Source organism: Myotis brandtii, unplaced genomic scaffold (genome assembly GCF_000412655.1).
Source record: "Myotis brandtii unplaced genomic scaffold, ASM41265v1 scaffold131, whole genome shotgun sequence".
NCBI classification, from domain to species: Eukaryota; Metazoa; Chordata; class Mammalia; order Chiroptera; family Vespertilionidae; genus Myotis; species Myotis brandtii.
This window is the reverse complement of record NW_005354632.1, coordinates 1650913-1658669: the sequence shown is the minus strand read 5'-3', so window position 1 is coordinate 1658669 and position 7757 is coordinate 1650913. Positions and strand designations below refer to the sequence as shown.

Sequence of the window (7757 nt, the reverse complement as noted above, 5' to 3'; positions counted from 1 at the left end):
AGCTGATGTGTGCTCTTGGCAATTCTCACCCCGGATGGAGTCACGTGATGAGCACTCACGCTTCCTGACGTGACTGCACACCAGCCTGACACACAGGACAGTGGTCTCGCCCTTCAGCAGGCGGACGGCAGAGGCGCATGTGCTCTGGAAGACGATGCTAATTTCCTCCAAGAGGAAAGCCAGCTCCCAAGGCTTTCATCCCAGTGAAAGCCAAGGCAAGGATTCAGATGGCACGTTCTCAGAATTGAGGATTTTGTCAAGAAACACAGGAGCCCAATGCCACAGGACATCCGTGACAAGCACCCCGAGGACCCTGGCTGCCCTTGTCTCAACGTCAGGACCAGGTGAGGTGGAACTGGGGGCAGGACCCTGGCAGGGGTGAGGAGATGGCTAATCGTAAGATACCCGTGGTTCTGATTCCCCCTAGGACTTTCCTCCTCATAATTTCCTAGGAACGGCGCATGCTAAGGAATTCCTGAAAGACCTCCTTCAGGTAAGGATCTATTTTTAAATCAATCCGTGCTTAATTCTGTGCACTGATGGAAGGGTTCCACACTCCAAACCACGACCACATCGGGAGTTTTATGCATCATGGAGAGAACTTCGGGTTATGTATTTGTGCTAAACATACCTTCTTCTGTTTAGGTTGTTACGAAGTAACCTGCGTGGATCAAGTGGCATTGCCAGGAGACAGTAGAGAGGTGCTGGGGGGATACCACGCTCAGGGGAGGAAACTAACCTGATGAAAAGCTTGCTGTGAATGATGAGGCTGATAAATATAAATAGTGGAAAGTGTGTTGTATTTATTCCATGGTTACACATACTAGTAATGCGCTTTCTCTAGAGAAATATAGGGAGAGGAGGAGGGGAGGAGGGGGCATTGCCAGGAGACAGTAGAGAGGTGCTGGGGGGATACCACGCTCAGGGGAGGAAACTAACCTGATGAAAAGCTTGCTGTGAATGATGAGGCTGATAAATATAAATAGTGGAAAGTGTGTTGTATTTATTCCATGGTTACAGATACTAGTAATGTGCTTTCTCTAGAGAAATATAGGGAGAGGAGGAGGAGAGGAGGGGAGGAGGGACCAGCAAGAATTGGGAGAAAGATGATAGCTGTATAGTTTCCTTTAAACAGCAAAATAAATGTCACAGACCACGGGCTAGTGGTTCCAGGGAGCAGATGGCTTTATCACGTGAACATCAAATACACAGAAAACTAAAATCTAACCCGCCAGGTCACCCAAGTGGCTTACACGTGACGTCTGCCTTCCCTCACCCAGGAGATGAGCTCTCGGAGGACAACAATGGTCTTCTGTGTTCTCTGGACTTCTTCCTCGCAGCATCCAGCTGGCTCTTGTCCCAGGCTCAGCCACTGAGTAAACAGTTACCTGAGGGCTACACTGAACTACTGCGACATCTCATCTCTATCGAGCTTTATGTCAACAAAGACAGGACATTAAACAATATTTACTTAATAGCCTAATATCTTTCAAGATAGCTTGAGAGCCCTGGCCAGGTGGCTCAGTTGTTTGGAGTGTCATCTTGTGCACCAAGAGGTTGCTGGTTCGATTCCCAGTAAGGGCACATACCTAGGTTGTGGGTTCGATCCCCAGTTGGGGAGCGGAAGGGAGGCAGCTGATTGATGTTTCTCTTTGACACAGATGTCTCTCTCTCTCTCTCTCTCTCTCTCTCTCTCTCTCTCTCTCTCTCTCTCTCTCTCTCTCTCTCTCTCTCTCTCTCTCTCTCTCAGCAGTAAAACATACCCTTGGGTAAGGATTAAAGAAAAAGTCTGCAAGAACTACTCTTGAGCAGATAAACAGGATTCTTAAATATCAGTCAATGACAAAGATCATCACCCAATTTTAGTTGTTACAGAGAGACAATGGGAGAATCAGATGTTTCAGCAGAACTCAGGTTAGACTCGGACAAGCCACAGCACTTTATTTATTAAAATGTTAGCTTGGCCGAAACCGGTTTGGCTCAGTGGATGGAGAGTCGGCCTGCGGACTGAAAGGTCCCAGGTTCGATTCCGGTCAAGGGCATGTACCTGGGTTGCAGGCACATCCCCAGTAGGAGATGTGCAGGAGGCAGCTGATCGATGTTTCTCTCTCATCGATGTTTCTAGCTCTCTATCTCTTTCCCTTCCTCTCTGTAAAAAATCAATAAAATATATTTAAAAAAAAAATAAAATGTTAGCTTGGATGGAATCCAGTAGAAATCATGAAAGGCTAGTTTGGTGTTCCAAAGAGATTGTTCTTAACAGCAATTTTACCAGAAACCACTGTGGGCATGAAGGCAGGGGGGGCCGGGCATTTACAGGGGACTGGACAGATTGGAGGGTACACAGGGAGAGCAAGGGGCTTCCTGGGTGAGTGGCAGCAGCTTCCAAAGCCCCTGCCCCTGCCCACAGTGGGACTTTGCCAGCCCTGCCTGACTCTCCAGCTAATCAGCTGACTCCTTCCCAATCACCACTATGATGGGGAGGGGAGGGCTTGGCACACTCTTTGGAACATTTGCCAACTGCTCTTCTAGAAACTTTACCTCTTCTGAGTGTTCACACTGAATAGCGACGCCCTTACACAGGATCTTAACAAAAACACGCGCGTGCACCGAGCTGTGGTGTTGAGCAGCTGGAGGGATGAACACAGGGGCTCCACGGCCTCCTGCTCTATGGTTCCAATCGGGCTCTGCCATGTACTAGTCTGTGATCTTGGGCAAGTCACTTAACCTCTCTCACCCTCAGCTTCCTCGACTGCAAAGTGAAGGTAGTAATAGTGCCTCCCCACGAGATTAAATGAGTTCACGTTACAGACGTAGAGCGGTGAGCGCCCAGCGATTAGTGTTATTATGCTGGGAGGCTTGCTAATGTTACATTCAAACCGAAACGGAACCTGACTCAAGAGACGAAACACCACTCCCAAGGCACCAACAGCCTGGCCCTCCGCTGCCTTCCTCTACTAATTCTGAGGTTCGCTCCACACTCTTTCCATGACACACGGAAATCCCTGAGTTTTCTAAACCTCCTCCCTGTGCCAGTGCCCCCTCCAGGGACGGTTTCCTCTCTCTCTTTGGTTTTAGTGTTTACAAGACCCAAATAAAAGAAAAACAGGGAAAATAAGTTATGAGAGAAAGAATAACTATATGTAGGCAAGAGCTATCCGATAGAACTTTCTCCAGTGATATAGATGCATGTGTTCTCTCTCTGTGCTGTCCAGTACTGTAGCCACTAGCCATCTTGGTTACTGAGCATTGAAATGTGGCTAGTGCGGCTTAGGAGCTGAATATTAGATTTCTTTGAATACTAATTGAATTTGCTAGCCTCGTGTGATTAGGAGCGTAGTCACCATATTGGACAGTGCAGGTCTAGATGCACGTGCTCATCATGGCTTCGAGCTTCTCTCCCCTTAGTCTGCAGCCTTGGAGTGGTTACCACCACTGAGTCTGGGCCACACACAGAAGCCCAGATCCGTGCTGGCTGGTTCCGAGTCCCTGAGCAAGCCTCCCTGTTTTGTCACATGTAAACTGGGGGTGACAGCTGAGGGTCACTGTGAGGATTAAATATCCAAAATGTAAAGCTACCAGCCCACTCTCTTCCCACCTTGACAAAAACCAGAAATAAAGACTATCCCGCAACAAGGCCCAGGAAATTCCTATCTGCCTCCTGGGATGGCCTAGCTTTTAGGTGGACCCCAAAGAATACTTTCTTCAGGTATTTTTTTTTAAAGCAGTCTTTCTCAACAGGCCGGAGCTCTGAAGTTACAGTTTGAAAGAAGTTTGGGGAAGAGGAGGAGGCAACCCCTGTAAGCTGCCGTCTATTCAAACATTTCCCACTCCCAAGACCACGTGACACCGTCTCTCCTAACAGCACCTGTCAGGCATCACCCAGCGAAACCCCAAAGCTGCATCAATCATGGTAAGAAGGAAAGAAAGCGACTTCACCCAAGCCTTATATGGCATCTGCCTTTCAACAATGAACAGTCCCGCTTCCTGTTGGTGGGTAACCCTGAGCAGCTCGAAAGCACAATGATAGGAAGACGCTAAGCGTACAACAACAAACGAAGGAATAAACATGCCCAGGTTTCTCTCTAAACCACCGTGTGTGGCTGGCTGGGCTGCGGTGTGTTACTTACATTGCTATGCAACGGGGGAAAAAATAAAGGCGATTTCAGGGAAGGGCATGGAACTATGCTATGCAATTTGATTACAGTGTCCAAATTTAGACCCGACAGGTATTGCGAAGGGTTTCTTTCATGTTAGACACCAACCATGATAACAGAAATTAATTTAGTGGGGTTCATGGCTAGGCTTTATTTATTTATTTTTTTAAAATCCAATGGTGATTACAGCCAGTGGCCCTGGGCCAGGAGTGCTGGGCCAGCCCTGGCCGGGTCTAGTTGAATGCTTATAAAATCAGGAGCACTGTCTAAGGCAACTTCAACCAACCTGCCTGAGGAGGGTGCAAATGATTGGTTAAATTTCAGATCCACAAAGCAGGCCCCGCCCGGTGAGTTCCTGGCAGGAAAGGAGTGCTGTCACCGGGGACCTTATGCCTCAGAAGGGCAGGCGCACAGCATCCAAGGGTGTGTGCACACATGACCCTGAGTCCCAGCTGAAGCCTCTCCTTCCAGGAAAGCTGTCTCCCCCCTCAACCCTCCGCCCCTTCCCCAAACCTCCCACAAACCCCTCTAACCAGGAAAAAACAACTTCAGAAACTGGGGTGGGGCTTCTCTGGAATCAGGTTCCCTCAGTGACCGTGGAGGGAGATATCTAGATAGTTTATCCCAAACAATCCCTTTCCCTAAATCATTAGGTACCTGTTCCAGTTCGCCCCTTTGCCTCTGGTTGTGCAAGTACAGATGTGGGAGGCTGCCTGTGACGTGGGAAGGCTGCCTGTGGCAGCTGCTGTTCCAGGACCCTCAGTCCCCCCCCCCCCCCCCCCCCCATGGAATTAGGAGACAGGAAGGCCCCATTTTCCCCTCCTGGGCTCAATCTGTGCAAGCATAGAACAAACCAATAGGTAATAAGCAGGAAGAGAGGGCCTCCGTCCTCCAGATAAAGCCGGGAATCCATTACCGGCGCAAATTGGGAAGTCCACTTGTACCGAGCTCTCTAACCTGCAACTCATTTATGCATGCTGCAGACATTTACTGAGTGCCTCCTGTGTGCGGGGGACTTTTCTAGACATGGAGATACAGCCGTGAACAGAACAGAAAAAAAAAATCTCCGCTCTCAGAGTGCTGTCAGTTCCAGTGGGGAAAGTCCACGAGTACAGACTGAAGATAATGTGTGGTTATCCTAAAGCGAAGACGAGCTGCAAGTCACTTGGCAAGCACACACTCTTCCCCCACACGGAGGGGGGAGGGAAAGAGAGCCAACTTCTACTGCCGCTTCTGTGTGCCAGGCACTCGGTAATCACAGTTTTGAGCACTTACTTTGTGCCAGGCTCTGAGGAAGGTGAGCTCAGATACGGTCCCCATTTCCTTTCAGTCCTCTCAGCAACTCCCTTCCCCTAACGGTGCAGATGAGGAGACAGGGCTGGAAGTCAGAAGGCACTGCTCAAGCGCACCCTGCCTGGGGTCCCGGCACTGGAGCCTGATCCCTTCGCCAGATGGTGGTCAACCCTCCCTCACTCTGTTCCTTAGCTGGAGGCGGTGTCACCCCCTCATCCTTGCCCACCTCCATTCCTCCAGCCCTTTGGTTCAGCTTAGACATCCCCCTTCTTTGGGAGAACTGTGCTGACTCCTCACTATTGCTGTGGACCTTGTGCTGATCTCCTTCATTAGATCACAGGCATGAAAGCTGGTATCTGACCCCACCAGGCACTCAGACATTGCTGTCTTCCTACTTCCCCTCCTTATGGCCTTTTTGGTCAGAAATGTGACATTAGTCACTTGACTTTATGCTGTCCGTTTTGTTCGTTGTTGTTCTATAGGCATCGGTCTCACGTCCTCAACTAGATTAGCAGCTTTGAGAAGTGTTTCATATTTATAAATTACATATATTTACTAGAGGCCTGATGCATGAAATTCATGTAAGAGTAGGCCTTCCTTTCCCCGGCTGCCAGCACCCGGGACCGAGGCTTCCCTCGCAGCCTCGGCTTCATCTGGAAGGTTGTCTGGAAGGACGTCCAGAAGAACATCCGGTCTAATTAGCATATTATGCTTTTATTATTACAGATAAGTTACATATCTATGTATACATGTATAAATGATCTTTATAAGGCTTGTTTAAGGATTATTTAACAGGGTGGCTCTCAAACTTGAGCACGAATCCGAATGATCTGGAGGGCTTGTTAAAAGAGCTCACGGAGTCCCTCCCCGCGAGTTTCTGACTCAGCAGCCGGGATTGGGTTGAGAATGTGTATTTCCGACAAGTTCCCAGGAGATGCTGCTGCTGCAGGAACCACTGGGAGAACCGCAGGTTAGGAGTGTAATGTACCACAGGGCTGAGGAGTCTGAGTCACCACTCACTGGCTGTGTGACCTCGGGCAAGCCAACCTATCTGAACCTGTTTCCTCATCTGTAAAACTGGGGACAACAACAGTAAGCACAGGAGGACCGTTGTGAGGATTAAAGGTAATAATGATGCCACGTGCATAGTACTGCCCCTGACACACTAAAAAAATTTCAAGAATGCTTCCTCTCATCCCTGGGAAGGCTGGCACGACGTCGAGCACTAAACAGGCACCGAACCCAGCCGAAGCATTCTTTCTCAGGCTCACATACAGCTCCTTTCCAATTTGTAAGCAGTGAGAGCGAAGGAGGTCACTGAAGCACGACATTGATCATGAACAGCTTTGGAAATTAAGCCAGACTATTCAAAAGCACAGCAAAAGGGCCTGTAGAAATACTACCCCTCCCTGTAGTACGCTGGGTGCAGACGCCCAGGTGTACAAAAGCCATGTGTCTTTTGAAAGCTCAGGGGCTGTCTTCGGGCTACCTCCTTCACACCTTCCCTGGTGAGGGTGCTGAGGATGGCAACCCGGCCTCGGAGAGCTCGAGCAGCTGGAGTCACCCAGGCTTCTGAGCTAATGGGTTGGCAGACACGAGCAGAGCCCATCATTCAATAATTGATTAGCTGCAGGCATGGGAAGACAACCTCCCCAGAGCAGTTAGAACCTCCCCCACCTCCCCCATCCCCGTTGTTTCAAAGCACCCAGGCCCTGCTGCTCCTCCTGCCTCTAAGAACTTCTTCACCCAAAGGACGATCTGTGTTTTCCGTCTGGGTCTATCCGAGCAGTTATCCTGGCCGACCTTCTCTTCAGGAAGCCCAAGAGGGAATGTGCGGAGCAGACAACGTTCAGACCTTGTCCCACAGTCCCTTCGGGCCTGAGACAGGGTAGCCAGGGATCTAGGGATGGCCTAGCCCTAGTCTTGCTCCAATATATAGGCGACAGGGGTCATGGCCCTATCTCTCTGTGGACCACGAATCCCGGGCATGTAGCTCATTCAATGCAAAGTTGAATGAGATCATCCCTGGGAGCATTAGTATGTAGCAGAGGCTGCGGGTTGGGGGTTGGGGGAGATGCTGCGGCCCCTCCCTTCCGCTGCTCCCCTGCACAGAAGAGCATCACCACCTCCTCTCATCCAGCCGGACCCCTCCCTAATGCTCAGGGAAAGGACCACCCTCTCCCCCTTCCCCAAACCCTTTTCTCTCCTACCCCCAATTTCCTGCCAAAACCATCACGGCCAGGTGGTGAGACCACACACTCAGATGGGGTACCACCCCCGGCAGCCCCCCATGTAAGCCCCCCCCCC

At 50.1% G+C, this 7757-nt stretch overlaps 1 long non-coding RNA gene across 1 annotated transcript; it reads left to right on the top strand.

The window, feature by feature from the left end:
* The first annotated feature begins 79 nt into the window (after positions 1 to 79).
* LOC106725042 lies at positions 80 to 4173 on the top strand. Its single transcript, XR_001360898.1, has 3 exons — positions 80 to 344; positions 428 to 493; positions 3742 to 4173. It is a non-coding gene; the product is annotated as an uncharacterized LOC106725042 (long non-coding RNA).
* Positions 4174 to 7757: the final 3584 nt, after the last annotated feature.